Genomic DNA, 16,065 nt, shown 5'->3' on the forward strand with positions numbered 1-16,065 from the left:
GCACACTCAGACACAGCCAGTATTTAGAGCCCATCAGCACCGCGTCAATATCCAATCAGGACTCCAACAATTACCGCAACAGAGGAGCATTAGGCCTTAACTGTCATCTGTGACTGAAATAGATTCCTTAAAACAGGTGAATAAATTCCACTGTCTTCCACTTACAGACAGACAGACAGACAGAGAGACAGACAGACAGCATTGCCACTGCTTCCATGCAGTCAGTGCTGTACATACAGTGCGGTGCTGCCTCATAATTGTTTCCATTATACTTTTTTTTTTTTTTTTTTAAAGAAAACTGGAGAATAATTTTCATGTTATTTCACTTTGCATTACTGCGGGATCTGTAGAGATTTTTACTCTTTCTACGAGCACAGTTAGAAAAGCAAACTCCTGTGTAAAAGCAGTCCACATTGAGCTCTTTGGCTCTGGTGACTGCAGTTTTCCAGTTGTTCATCCCTCTCACTGAGCTGTAGCAGAAATCCAGCTCACTTTTTTTTTTTTTTCACCAAATCAGTCCATCCATGGAGTCCTGAGCACCATCAGGTCGACGGAGATCAAACTGCATTACAGAGTCTACAGTGAAGGCAGGAACACAAGTCTTTACTATAAAAGCAGTATTTTGTGCTGGTCTAGGATCTGTAGAAACACATCTAATGGTTTGGTGTTATTGGTAGGTGTGGCAGGACCAGTGTAACTACCAAACTGCTGTCAGGAAGTCAGCTAAATATTAATAGCGATGTATGGATTTGGCCTCCTGCACTGAGACTAATGTCAGCTCAAGCAAATGATGCGAGTCCTCTGATGATGAAATACAGTGACACAGTGGCAGGAGGGCCGAACCCGGACCCCGTCCTCCTCCACCTGCTGCCAGACACACAGCTAATGCTTTTAATTTGCTGAAATATGACAGGAACAAAAGGGATCAGACGTGCTGACAGTTTACGAGACAAGCGCACAATGCTGGGGGGGGAGGAGTGGATGGAGGACAGCAGGAACAGACTGTGGATGGACCAGGAAGCATGCAGTGGAGCAGCAGAGGTTCAGGTTGTAGTGGAATGTCATAGAGGTGGAGCTGCTGTGATGGTGAAAGTAGAGGAGTTGAACGTCAGAGAGCAGCTGTATGGACAGACCGATGTGTTCTGTTAGTAGCAGAACGCATTCGCTTCCTCCCTTAACCACCTCTTCCCTGACTGTGGCTCCACGCCACTCGCTGCCCTTTAACCGGTTACAATATCTCTGCCTTTAAAAAGCAACGTGGAATTAAACAAATGTTTGGTAAAACTAAAACTCCAACTGCTGTTTCTCCTTCCAATCCAGCCACTCAAGACTGTAGTGTATGAGACTCAAGTGTATGAGACCTGCAGGAACAAATATGGATACACACAAATGTGCAATATTGGCTCGTCTAAGTACTTTTGTGTTTAAGTAACTAAGTACATTTACAGTAGTACTTCATTTTCCCACATTATGCTACTCTATTCTTCTACTCCACTACATTTAGATATAGTCAGTAGCATATTATGATTTTACATTTAAACACTAAACGTCTCACATGGTTTCATTTGATAACCGTTCAAGACCCAAAGAGGAAAAACATCCAATATCTCACAGAAAAGCAACATTCAGTCAAAAGTTTAAAAAGATTCATTGAAATTTGTGCAGCAGAACTTTTTGTCTTAATCGTCTCACAACCCCATCATATTTATCTGGTGACCTTTAGGAAGGGCCTGACCCCCCCGGCTGGGAACAGGGCTGCACGATGTGGTAAAATCCTCATATTGCGATTATTTCGACAGATACAGAACGATCGTTTTTGTGCATCAAAAATGAAATTGTCACACAAAAAAACGATTCAAATCACGATGTGGTGAAATTTTTGGGGCTCTGCAGCAAACAAATATGTGGAGAACAATACTTGTAGGCCAGGGAACCCCTGCAGCACCCAGTTTATCATTAAAATGCTGCTTTCCTCATTTTACCGTTGCAGCTTCTGCGATTTGGATACTGCACTTGGTTTTATTGCGTTTATGATAATATTTAGATTAATTGTGCAGTCCTAGTTGGGAAGCACAGGATTTAACTAACTAACTAACTAAACTGTATACAACAGAGTTACAACTATCTCCATGTGGTAGCATTTGTACTTTTACTTCTGAAGTAAGATTGTGAGTGCAGGACTTGCACTGCAGTATTTTGCCATGAATGAGTGTACTTCCACTTGAATGAGGGATGTGGAAGCTTCTTCCACTGCTGCCTCTCAGCACAGAACAGGATGCAGCAAATCACATAATGACGTCATCTGGCAACTTCAAGCAACTTTTTAGCAGCCAATAGCTACTTCCCTCGGAGAAGAACTGGCAGCCGTACCCAATTAGCTGGGAGCATCGTCTGTGGCTCCTCCACCGTGAACCATCAGCTTTAAAGCTCGGGGCCGCGTGGTTCGGGTCAGGCCGGTCCCCCTCCAGCTGAGCGACCTGGTGCCGACTGTCTGGCCAGCGCTGGCGGATCAGCCAATGTCACCTTTTTCCGGCGGGTCACGTGACCCAGTCATTGATCCAAAGCAATGACACCGAGGCTTCACGGTCCGCTGCTCCTCGCCAACGAGGCCGACTTAGTGCTGAACAGCTGTGACATGCAACACACCATCAGCGGGGGGTCTTTGAATTAGTGTGCTTTGTGGAAGTTTTTTTTTTTTTTTTCAAAAACATAGCAGATTTTGGACCTTCAAATAATAAATCAACCAGTCACAGTTACAGTAGCAGCGGGACTGAAAAGCAGAAAGCATAAACGCATCAAAATCTATTTTCTGGGCACATACTCAGTGATAGAGAGTCCTAACAAGACACAGTCAAAGTAACAGCATCATTAGTGTTTCTACAGCCTATCAGTCTGTTTGTGTGCTGATTAAACAAACAAGACTTACGCTGTTAACAGGCCTTTTTCACAGCGGACATTTTGACAATCACAGGTGTAACTAATAAAATGATTCTACTTAGCCACTTCAGCTTCAGGGTCCTGGTACTGTGTGTGCATTAGTGTCACACTGTCCTGACTTACTGGGTCATTGAACACAACACAGTCACTGGTCATGTGATTGGTAAAACCTGTGCCTTTCCTACTATGACGAGTCAAAATGTCCGCTGTGAAAAAGGTCTAACAGTGAGCTTCAGAGGTTCTACAGGAGGTGGATTTTGTCGCCTCTAGGACAGTGACAGGCTAGCTGTTAGACTTTATGCTAAGCTAAGCTAAAGTTTCTTGGCTCTTGATTGATTTTTAACAAAGGCTGGGAGATATATCAAATACATGAAATTAATTCAAATTTCTGTTTTTGTACAAAGTGTAAATGATCAAGAAATTGAGATCGGTGCAGTGGTGCAGTGGTTAGCACGACCGCACCACAGCAAAGCTCGGGGCACAACCCGGCCGGCTGGCTGAGGCCTGTCTGTGACTGTAAAGTTGCCCGCAGGCGTGAACATGAGCGTGAAAGTGAAAGGATGTTTGAGTCCTGTGATGGACTAGGGTCCAATGTCAGCTACACTCAAGGATAAGTGGGTATAGCTAATGGATGGATGAAAACATAGATGACTGTTATTGAAAATGAACGTAGTCAGCGGGCCGAATGAAGCCTGGATTCAGCAGAGAGAACCTGTCAATCAAAGCGGCCATAGCCTTAATTATGCATAACTTTAAGCCTTAATATAATTTATACAGGTGAGTTACATAAAATCCACCACTTGTACAGTTATTTCTGCCTTAAAGTTGGGACGGACTCACTTCTGCAGCCAGCCTCCAGTGGCTGTTGGAGGAATTGCAGTTTGTTACTGATGTGCCAGCACAGCTCACACAGGGACAGGCTGTAAAAGCCTCTGCACACCGATCTACGCTCTCAGTTTGGGTTCGGATGATGAGGTGTTGTCTCTGGTCGTGAGAGGTGAAGCTACTGAACAGATCCTGCCGCTAACAGCAGCTAGCAGCTCTTTAGATGAATCAGTGCGCGAACCTTCCTGCTCTATCTGTGCTGAAACGGATTATTAATGTAGATGCCCGGCACAGCCTGTCTATTATCTGTACTGTTTTTTTAATATGTATAGCAGTGACAGCTTCGTGGGTGGTTCAGGTTTGAAGTGCTAAAATATGATGTCTCAATCATGTTCTCTTTCTGTGTATGAATTGTCCCTGAGATTTAATTTTTTGCCCATTTTACCTCGCTGTATATGGAACGGACAAATATGAGAGCGGTATCGACCTTCTCATTTAACCTTTGAAAAGAAGTGAACTATTGCTTTAAACAAGAAGAGTGTCAGTGGGATTTTCTATCCAAATCACATCATCACTTTTGGAATCGGAGCATTCGGATTATATTATTAACACTGTCCATTTGCTCTTTGTTCTAAGAAAATAGTCTTGAAGATGAGATTTTTTGCAGTAATGTAGAAAAAGCTTTTGAATGTACGAGCTGCCGTCAACTGCCCGGGGATTTATTCCTCGCCCGCTCCAAATGAAAGACTTGAGAAGAGGTCAGGTGCTCCACTGCACCGCCTTGATAGGAGAGTTTGTGCTCTCTTCTCCTCAAACCATTGGAATTTGTGTAAAATATCGGTGGCTGATTGGCACCCGGGGTGCGGGTGTTTGATGTAAGTAGGAAGCGAGGGCCCTTTTTTTTTTTTCCTCGCTCTCTTTCACATTCTATTTGATCTGTGGCGCGCTTCGCTCTCCCTCCGTTTCATTTGAAGTAAAACAAATTCACCAGGCGTTGACTATACAGGAGCTCAGCGGAAATGATAAAACAACAGTAAATGTTCCTTTATATTTTTAACTCTGACCTCTGTTTCCTTCTTCTGATTAGATTTCTGTCTCACTTTCCTGGTGACGGTCTTTGGCAGCGCTTTATTTTGACTGGTCCTTTCGCCATCTTTCATACTGACAGCTGTGGACTTCTGTTGAATCAAATGTGTGATAAATGTGACTGTAACTACCAACATTGATTTTTACTCTCTCTTGCTTTAATACCCTCTAACCACACTGCTGGAAACCCCCCACCTGCTGGGGGAGTTAAGATGTGTCCAGCACAAAAAAAAAAAGAAGAAGGATTTATAAAATGTATTTTTCTTTTTGCAAAAGCTGCAGAAAAAGCTGGCTGAATGGGCGGACACAAATCTGGCCGTATTTTGTACTAACACAAAAACTTTTTTTTCCTTTTTAAATGCAGTGAAATATTAGAAAGTAGTAGAAAATGGTCCTATTAGCAGAATGTAATGATCAAGATCCATCATGAGCAGCACACATTGACAAAAAAACAGCAGCACCTTTAATAGTTAAAGGAGTTCAGAATGGCATTTTGTGTTTTTTTTTTTTTTAAACAAATGAAAAATATGTAAGGCATATTCCGTTCCCTCTTTAACTGACAGTGAGCAAGGCGAGTAAACGAAACGGTAACATAATGTAATGTTGACCATTCTTACTCTGTTATAGCTTTATTCATAACTGTGTTTCAGGGGGATTTTTGGGGACGTTGCGATATTGTTGTTAAAATGAACTTGGTAACACTTTACCCCTATAAGGCATTTATATGCACTTATTACACTTAATAAAATGTTTATAACAAATCATAAAGTAGTTGTAAGCAGATATAAGCCTTTATTAAAGTATTTAGTTATGTAAAAGAAAACACACAAAAAAAACATTATTATTGGAATCTATGACGGAACATGAAGTACTGTCACCCACAGGAAAGTTACACCCCAATCCACCACCCTTACTTTTGAACCTAAAGGGCACAATGGCTCTGAATGTTGCCTTTACAAGCTAATTGTATGGTGCAGAATTTTCCAATATGCATCCTTTCTACAATTCCTACATTGAATCAGGGGCACCTCCAATGGGGGCTGGGGGGGCATAACCACCCATATATAATATGCTTCTGAGTAATGAGTACTGTATGCCTAATTTGATCTATCTGATAGTTTACATTAGGTACTATTCATTTAAATCAATAAATAATGTATATTTTTCATAATAGGTCATGTAAAAGAAATAAAATTCTGCATTGAATCCAATTCCGATCTGCAACAAGAACCACCACACAAGTGCATTTGCATGATTTTTCATTGTGGTTTTTGCAGTCTGACACCTCTCGGCCACCGTAGCTATTAATGAGGACCACAACTACCAGACCGTGACCCATTACATCAGAGCTCTACAAAAACATGTATGCTCATGTAAGCTTCTCCAAAATATGTGATGACAAAAGAAATGAAATGACTTGAGGTAGATATGTTTTGCAGCAGGAAGGTGAACGTTAATGTCGAGAACAAGGCTCCACAAATGATTCCTGCTTTTAGTGCACATGCTTCGACAGTCTATATTTCTTCTCGCCAATTGCTGTCCCAGAATCCTCCTCTGCTGGGACAGCCCTGGTCTTTCCTGTTCATACTGTCTTCCAGTTAACTGTGATCCTATTTCATGCAGGGAGGGAGGGAGAGAAAGAGTGAGAGAAACTGAAAAAGACAATGAGAGAAAATGGAGATCCGCTGGTCTGTATCCAGGCCCCCCCCCCGCCCCCGCGTGGCCGTTTTATCTCTTCAGCAGCGTCTTAGTGTTGCTCTGTGTGTGGCCCAGTGGCTTATAAACATGTCCCCGTCATGCAGGGTAGCTCAAGCCTCCGGAAGCCTGCAAACAAAACACACCAATGCACATTTTGGACAGCAGAAACATCTTTCTTTCTCACTCTCCCCCTTCCCCTCCCCTCTCCTCTCCTCTCTCCCACCCACCCCCCTTCCGTCCGTTTCATTCCGATGGCTGATGGTTTGTGCAGAGCTGTGGGCCTACAGTACTTTCATGATGTGAGCCAAACCCATCTGGGACTCAATATCCTGTTTACCAGCTCTCAGCACTCTGAAAACCACAACAATACTGAGCTGAGGCAGAAGTTCAGAACTCATTACAGTTTGTTCAGGTCACAGCCAAGGTCGAAGTCTTCTCCGTTACTCCGCCGTGATGTCTTCAGAAAGCAGACTCTGCTACTGCTGCTTTTTTCCCCCCTCTTTCTCCGCTCTATACATGTTTGCTCTGTGAGCAAATCTCCCAGCAAGCAGCAGCCGTTGTGGTGCTCCTAAAGATAATGAGTGAGCTCGAGAAAAAAAAAAGAACTATTAGGTACCGTTTGTAGATTTGAAATGTTATCAGATGTGGTAGATTTCTTTCAGAATGTAGTTTCCTGTGAGCGTGTTAACCTTCGTTTAGTCCATCTGATGCGTTGTAAACCGCAATTTCAGTTAGTGATTTCCTGTATCTCCCATGTTGTCTCCTAACAATACTCTTATTTTGTTCTATTGTGTTTTAATAGATTTGTTCTTGTTATTTGTTCATTCTCATTGAGGCTATTGTTGGCTACTGTTTTTAATCGTCAAAAAGGGTGATGATCTGTCTGCTCTATTACAATCAGACAGAATATAAGCTGACAATTCTTTTTTTTCTCTTTCTTATGCTGGTTTGGTTTTGGCAGGATTATTTCTTTTTTTTTTGCCTCTCTGTCTTTTTTTCTCCTTTGCAGTCCCTTCAGGATTTTGTGGGCAAAAATATCTGATTTCATGGCAGCTTTTCTAAAAAAAAACAAAAAAAACTGCGATGCATGTTGCAATGCTTTCTTTGCATTGGAATTGCAGGAGAAAATGAAAATTGCAAAAATAGTTGCATTTATTTTTGTAGAATTCATAAAAAAATCGAAGGCTTCTTGTTCCAGTGAGAATAAAATCACTAGTAGCTTGGTGATGTATGGCTCAATGTTTTGCGTGGAGGGCTTCTATGATTGGTGAAACTCGCCCGGAACTACGATGATTGGTTAACAATAAAAATAGAAAAAATAGAAAAAGAATAAGGAAATGAGCTGACAGGATAGCCAGCTACCCAGCAGGCTCATGTAGAGATAACAATGATATTAATACTAAATACGCTACGTTAGTTAGTATGCTCACTGACTCAACTTCCCTTCCCTGTCTGTGGCCCTCAGCTTCAAGCTAATTCGTTACCATAAATCTTTAAACAGTAACTTCCTAAAACAGCTGGGAACTGTAGTATTACTCATAGCTGTAAAAGGGAATTTGTAAAAGGGAATAATGTTTCAACAGCCGGTTAATACAAATTTGGTTCTCCAGTCAGGGTTTTTTGCAGCTGGATGGTGTCTATAAATATAAACTACAGTGTTTATGTTCATTATAATGAAGGAACATGTCATTCACTGCAATGCTGCGGCTCATTATGAACAGATTTTGGACAATAATAATAATAATAATAATAATAATGCTCTATGGTGGTCTATTCAGAGAGGAAGAAGCTTTTGGCTCCACAGAGAACACTTGTTTAATAGTGAGACAAATTCCTTGTTAGTTTTGGTATTTTTTGACAGAATATGGAATATTGACAGACTTAGCTGTTGACTTCCTCAGATAAGAACACTCAACAGTTTACTCAATGGTGAGTAAATGATAAATAAAATCATTATTTAGCATCAAATGCAAAGGAGTCATTGAACTGTGTGAACTATAGCAAAAATGCCATGGTAGCTCATACGATAAAGTCCTTGCTGCAGTGGCCGTGGGTTCAAGTCTGACCTGTGGCCCTTGCTGCATATCATCCCCTTTCTGTTCTTTCACAAAAAAAAAAATTAAAAAAATGGTGTAGGTTCAACATTACACTGTAGCACACTATTTCCAGTGGAGAGAGCTACTGATGATTTTCCACTAGGTTTAAATTGATTCAAAATAAACTTTGACCCTTACTCTGACCTCCACAATGCTCGTCCACTGAAACTCTGGCACAGAATATAGCAGAATTGTTACATAATTTTATACACTCGGTACCTACCTATAAAATCTAAAGCATGGTAGAAAATAGAAGATCCAAGGGCAAACTATGTTAGAAAATGATTATTCTGAATGATCAAATGTTGGTCTGTAATATCCTGGTTTGCTGCACAACCTTGCATTAACTTTTTGAGGTTGTGCATTTGGTCTGAAGAACAAAATGCCAGAAAGTAAATGGTGCACAAAGTAGCAAATAGGGAAGGAAAATGCAGCTATAAAACTTTAAGCTGGATGCCTCCAATATGACCAGCAGAGCAGTAAGTTCATCTGTGTAGTGATTAGTTTTATTATGATATTAAAGGAGCAGTGTGTGGGATTTAGTGGCATTTAGTGTGGTTATAGTCCTTAATGGGCTACTGTAGAAACATGGTGGTTCAATATGGCGGACTCCATTGCAGGCGACATGTGGCGCCTGTAGATATAAACAGCTCATTCTAAGGTAACGAAATGACAACAATTCCTATTTTCAGGTGATTGTACACTAAAGGAAACATAGCTATGAATGTTATATTTCATTTCTGCTTATAGATCCTCCCAAATGTTACACACTGGACCTTTAAAGCAAGTTTTTCCTGTGTTTCAACCCTGAATACAGTGTGTTGAGATCATATGGCACCTGTCTGCCTGTTAGCAATCAGATGTGGGAACAGGCTTTGATGTACAGACACGAAGTACTTCACAGAGAATTTGTTTTGTTCATTAGACAAGAATGTATAATATGAATATATTCTATCCATGCACAGCTATGTAAATCCACAAACATATGAACAGCTTTTGAACACAGGATGGTATATTTTCTACTGTATCCCCCCCCCATCTTTATTTATGATGATGGTTAAATATTAATTTCAGTGTATGTTGGTTATGTGGAAAACACACACATACCTTGTGTGTATGTTTCCCTCTGGCAGAGTTTCAGCCCCTACACACACTCACACTGAGCTGTACGCCTCGCTTGGCTCACTCTGCACCCCCGGGCTATTTAACCCGGGGGCTGTAACCTAAAGACCTGATACTGGCAGCCTGTGGCTTTCAATCTGACCGCTCTCCCTCACTTATCTGGCAAATAAGCCGTTTTAATTGCTTACACACAGAGCCCTATCAGGCCATGTAGTGAGCATGGAGATAAGGGTTACACAGAGTCAGGCATTAGTAACAGGATGAGAGGACCGCAGAAAAACAGAGCTGCAGGATCCCAAGAGGAAGAAGAGTCAGGAAATAGCTGTGGCCATCCTATTAATTTCAAACTCACAGAGCTAACTCAGGAGATGGCTGTTGTTCACCAAAATCAAAGCAAATTTTATATTATTAAGAGGACATTATCAATTGGCAGAATAATGTGTAAAAATCACACAGGTTATTGTGCAAAAACGACCGTGGCAATTTCAGATTTTTGGTGCATTTGTGCAGACAAAAAGAATTGAAAAATGTTGAGCGTTTGCTGTTAATTCAGAATCTTAATTAGTTCAGCTGCCAGGAATCTGTCCTGCTGACATTTGTGCACTGACAACTTAACAGAGGCCAACAGTACACACAATACAGCAAGGACACAGGACCGCATGAATGGCAGTGCTTTAGATTTTTAACTTCACTTCAAATTAGACCACATGGGTCATTAAGAAAGGAATGTGGATTGATTTTTTTTTTTTTTTTTTTTACATTTCAAGGCCTTTTTTTGGACATTTTAACGGTTTTTAGTCGCCATCCAGTCATCTCACAAGCTCCAGCGACCTTCCTTCCCAAAGAGATTTGGATTGCTGAAGTTTCACTGTGTATTGTTTTGACCCATATGGCCCGCATGAAGAGCTAGTCAACACAGCGGCTGGGTAAATGTCAGCTACACTAGGCTTCTAATGAGACCAGAGACTAAGGAGAGGGCTGACACCATCACAGGCCCTGTGCTGAGAGGCTCATTTACATTCTACCAGGCGACAGCTGGAGATATGAGGTGAGAGAGGGAGAGAGAGAGACGGAAACAGAGGAAGGGAGAGAGAGCTGGAGAAACGAAAAAGGCAGCAGGAAAAAACAGTTTGCAAACATCTCTCAGAGGCAGAAATGATCTCACTGACGGTGGAGCCTGGATCGCTTTTTCTAGTTGAAGCTGCACAAGTCAATGTTTTTATATTAACACTGGAAAAAATGGAAGGGAATTATGATCCAACTACGGAGCATTTTAGCATCCTTCAGCTTATTGTTTTGGTTTTATGTCCATAACTTTTTTACACAGAGGAGCATTCAGCAGTTAAAGAGTCAGATATTCTCCTCAGGACCAAAACAGAGCTAAAAGCAAAGTGAATATTGGATGGGAATATGCCAGGTAGACTGAAACACAACTCCAACTGAACATTAATCTTGCTCTGTGTCTGCTGGATGTATAAATACAGTAGGTAACCATTAGCCATACCAACTTTATAAGAGGATAATATGTCATCAAGTGGTAAAAAAAAAAATCCGTAATGCAGGTTAAAGTAACTTTAAAGAGAACTAGGGCAATTTGGTTATTGATTTAACCAAAACACAATACTTTACTATAGAAGTTCCGTGCTACCATGTTGGGAAGAATAATGTGTCCTGATTTAGGATGCGGATGCCTCACTGATACTACTACTTCCTAATACATTTTCATATACAGCAAATTATTTGCCGAACAAGTAATTTGCATTCTTGGAAAGATTAAGATGAGAAGATTGATACCACTAGCATGTCCAATGGTTCCTAAACTGTGGGACGGGTCCTCCTTACCAGAAGAAAAACATGGAGTGAAACTAAGTTGAATGAATATGATTTATGTAGGGAAAATAGACAGAGTTGGCTGATGCGGACCTTTATTTCACTAAACTTTAACTCGGATCCTTTTATATTAGTTGCTTACCCTATCATTGTTAATGTTTGACAAAAATTATGGGGTGAAGAACACCAGAAAAAGTTTGAGAAAAAACTGCTGTATGCTAAATATGAAGTAGCTGGTAGCTGGTTAGCTTAAACACTGGAGACGGGAAGAAACAGTTAGCCAGGCTGTGCCGTAAGCTAACAAAATCCACCTAGCGGAACCTCTAAAGCGCACTTCTTAACATGTTATATCTCGTTTGTTTTAATAAAAATTACTTTTAACGGGGGGTTATGTGCGACTACTTCTTGTTGTCACTGTGTAGTGTGCAGGCAACCAGCAGAGCCCAAGAAGAAGTGTGGTTTAGCTAACCGGCTGTTGGCGGTAGCTTCATGTTTACCATACAAACATGAGTGTGGCAGCAAGAAACTAAATAAGTGTATTTCTTTGATAATTATTCCATTGCGTGCAAGTGAGATGAGTCCAAATGATTGTCCTCCTTTGTTCACACAGCCCAGAAACTACCCGTGTCTTCTCTGAGCTAATGAGGTGATGCTGTAGCTGCACATATTAGAGAGATCATGCACTGAGAAGTGTGTTCACGTACCCAGAACGTGATCTAACTTCAAAAGATGACAACAGGCCGTTGTTTGCTGCTCTATTGATACAGACAGAGCGGAGAGACAGATTCATTTTCATATCAGTCCTATTGATAGTGAATACAGACACTCAAAACAAGAGTTAGTATTGATAGTATTGATACCTGGGGTATTGATCAGCCTAACTCTAGACCGAACCTAAAAAAAAAATGGATGACATCAGTGAGCAGAAAGCTTATATTATGAAGCCTGGAGCTCTGCTGCTATATACAGCAGTCCTTTTAAGTTCAGGCCAGCCATATTAGCCCACAGCTATCTAGCTAATCTAGTTTGCTCGCTTGGTGACCTTTCAACAACATGATCCCATGATCATCAATGAATAATAAAAGAAGTTGCTGCAATTTTATATTTATATTTTAACTAGGGTTATTCCTTTGATTTCATGTTTCTATTTCATGATCTAAACATGATTTTTATTTCTGCTTTTGACAAATTAAAGTGTAACATTAAAACTAGTCTGCACTACTCCCTATGGTGTTTAATCAACTGTCGTGCTGAAAGAAGAATAAAACATATATAAGTGTGATCTTGTGGTCTTACATCACCTGTCATTCTTGTAATCCAGCCGAGAAAAAAAAAAGCTGAATTTCTGATGGAGAATAAGGAGCAGTGGAGGCGTTGATGAAACTCTACATCACGTCCTTGCCGCTGTGGCTCCCTATCCTCTCTGGCTCAACGTCAGGCCACTGTACACTTGTGGGGGAGAGAGAGAGAGAGAGAGAGAGAGAGAGAGAGAGAGAGAGAGAGAGAGAGAGAGAGAGAGAGAGAGAGAGAAAGGAGAAATGCAGTCACATTGGCTGGCAAGTACAGTAACATGCCAGAAATGAGTAACAGCAAGCCTCCAGACTGCAGAGCCCACTGAGCTCCAGTCTCAAGGCTCTGGGATCTGTTGATTTGTTGATGCACATGCCAGATGTTCCAGGTGCCACTTGAGATGGTTGCCAATCTGTTGTAGTTGCCGGACAGATTTATGTGGAAATTATTCAATTAGCAATGTGTTTTGGACCGTTCATAAAATCACAGAATGAGAAAGAACTTTAAGTGAACTGAACTGTAGACCATGAGACCCAGATCCTTAGGTCAAGGTCTTGTGCAAGTTAATCACTGATCTGCTTTGCTTGCTGATGTGACTTTAAGCAATAATACAATATCTATTATATTAATTAATTAATATATATTAAGAATGTGTTTAATGACTCTTATGTAAAAAGTGTTGCTTTTAGGGACAAGAACACAGAATTTTAGCCAGACTCTCCTCAGTTTTCCTCAGCTCTACAATGTTTTACCTTATTCCTAGCTCTGTGATACATTGCGTGAATTATAGGTGCGACTTCTGGTTATTCCACCTGTAGCATAGCATTCATTTTCACAGGCATCAGTTCAGTGAAAGGAATATCCGTTAGTCTAGTAGCTAACAAGCCAGATTCTCAGGAGCTACTGGAGACCAAACAGGTAAAAGGAGACTGAATATTGGACGGAAAAACAACTCCAAATGAATGCTAATGTTGCTCTGTGTCTGCTGGGTGCGTAAGTGGGCAACAATCTGTGTTTATGACTTGTTACGCTGCCCCCAACTGGGCACAAAAAAAAACAATTAATGCAGGCTTTAAAAGAAGAAATTTAACACCCAACAGCAGAAGCCTGGCTTCTTAACCTTTTTTATGACAGAACCGACAGGTCTGACGTGAATTCACTCCACTTTCAGAATTGTTTGTTTGGTACAGCAGATGTCACCTCTGGACAGGCTGTGGTGAAGTCCAAAAATAAGTGATATAGCGCACTGATGGAGGATGTCAAATCTGTCAGTGATAGATGAAAAGCAGTGCCACCCAATGCCCTGTGACCAGTCAGTTCTGGATCTGACTGTTAGAGAAGGATGACCCAGTAAGCTTCTCAGCTGTCGTCTTTTTAACTGCCTGCGCACGTCGGTGGAGGATTGGTTTGCTCCTGATAGCTCCAACACTGCAGTGAGGCAAACGTTTCCTTTTCAGTCTCTCTGAAGGACACGGCGCGAATCAAGTTCTCAAATAGTCAACTTTAATGAGTTTAAAGCAGCATAGGAACCAATTACATCGTCAAGCTCAAGGTGCTGACAGTTAATTACAAAACCTGGAGTGAGGAAACACTTGCAGCAATGAGCAGTCTATCTTCCTCAGACAGTACACCTGACGGCTTGGAGTCATCATATTAAGGCAGTACTGTACAAACGAAAATGCAGCCCTCTTATCAGTCTGAACTGTAACAGAGGAGACTGTCCGCTATAGATTCACCACATTAGCCCAAACTTATTTCTGCTGATGGGTGCTGTCTGCAAGCTTCTCGGCCTACAGGGGGCAATGAATCCAGCTTCAGGTGGTAAGTTTGTCACTTCTGCCTGGCTGCTAACCTCCTTTGTTAAGCAAAGTGAGCAACACCAACATACACCCACTCTTTGTAAGTTCAAACTCAGCCTATTTAAGTGTTTACTGAGTGGTCACCAATTAAAACAGGTTGCACCACACAAGCTAGTTCCTTTGAGATTAGTTGTTAGTAAATATTTACACCCAGATGTAACTCTTAGCTAATGGACCTGGAAAAACTATTAATTTTTTAAAAAAAATTTTTAATATTTATAATAAAAAAAAAAAATATTTATTTAATTTTTTTAAAAATTTTTTTTTTATTTTAATTTAAAAAAAAAAAAAAAAAAATAAATAAAAAAATAAAAATTTTTTAAAAATAAAAAAAAAAAAAAAAAAAAAAAAAAAAAAAAATAATTTTATTTTTTTTTAAATTAAAAAAAAAAAAAAAAAAAAAAAAAAAAATTTAAATTAAAAAAAAAAAAAAAAAAAAAAAAAAAAAAAAAAAAAAAAAAAAAAATTTTTTAAAAAAAATTAAAAATTAAAAAATATTATTTTTTTTGATTAAATTATTAAAATTAAAAAAGAAAAGGAGAAATTTTTTTTTATTTTTTTTTTTTAAAAAAAAAAATTTTTTTTTTTTTTTTTTTATATATTTTTTTAGTTTAAAAAAAAAAAAAAAAATTAATTTTTTATTTTAAAAAAGTTTTATTATATAAATTGTGATTTTTTTTTTTTGGGGAAAAAAAAAAGAAAAGAAAATAGGGTGGGCTAGGTTGTTTTTTTTTTTTTTTTTATATATTCTCCTGGCCCCTAGGGGACTAAAGGGAAAAATAATGGGGGAAAAAATTAATTTTTTTTCTAAGGGGGGGTGGGGTTAAATATAAAAAAGGGAGAAACTCCACCAACTCTGCTGTGTAATAAGTGTTTCTGGAGTTTTGACCTCTTCAGACTTGTTTCCCCCCCCCCCATGTCCATGCACCTTGGAAGAGGGTGAGGTTATGTCAGCAATCCCTAAGCTGTGAAATGAAGAAGGAGAAGACTAAAAGCTTTAATATATTCTCTCTTATCATCCACTTCATGAAAGCACTCAGGGTATCGGCACACTCCAGCAATTTGCAGTTGGTTTCTGAGGTGTTGGTTTCCTTCACCAGCCTTTATTCAAAGGTGTGAGATGTGGTACATACTGAGGAGCATCTGCTCAACAGAGCACTGTCTGTATTTGTAATGAGACTGAGGGAAGCGCGTCTGTGTGAGTGTGCACAGGCATGCATCAAAGTCCTGTTAATAAGAAGACACTGCTATCAAAAGCTAAAAAAAAATCAGCACAACTAACAGTTTGGCAAACTATCCACAAGTGTCTATTGATATTTGAT

General features: G+C 40.0%; 1 protein-coding gene and 1 long non-coding RNA gene across 5 annotated transcripts in view; one reads left to right on the forward strand and one right to left on the reverse strand.

The window, feature by feature from the left end:
- LOC127359228 (chemokine-like protein TAFA-2) overlaps positions 1-16,065 on the forward strand; it is a 60,760-nt gene that overhangs the window by 1,777 nt on the left and 42,918 nt on the right. The gene's annotated exons all lie outside the window — the stretch shown is intronic.
- The window catches only part of LOC127359230 (uncharacterized), an 80,889-nt gene continuing 71,603 nt past the window's right edge, over positions 6,780-16,065 (reverse strand). For 2 of the 3 annotated variants that reach the window (XR_007882619.1, XR_007882620.1), the window contains one exon: positions 7,549-13,043. This is a non-coding gene — a long non-coding RNA (uncharacterized LOC127359230). Of the gene's footprint in view, positions 7,133-7,548; positions 13,044-16,065 lie in introns of those variants that run through there. The other variant, XR_007882621.1, reaches the window with a different exon arrangement.

Source organism: Dicentrarchus labrax, unplaced genomic scaffold, assembly GCF_905237075.1.
Source record: "Dicentrarchus labrax unplaced genomic scaffold, dlabrax2021, whole genome shotgun sequence".
Classification (NCBI taxonomy): Eukaryota; Metazoa; Chordata; class Actinopteri; family Moronidae; genus Dicentrarchus; species Dicentrarchus labrax.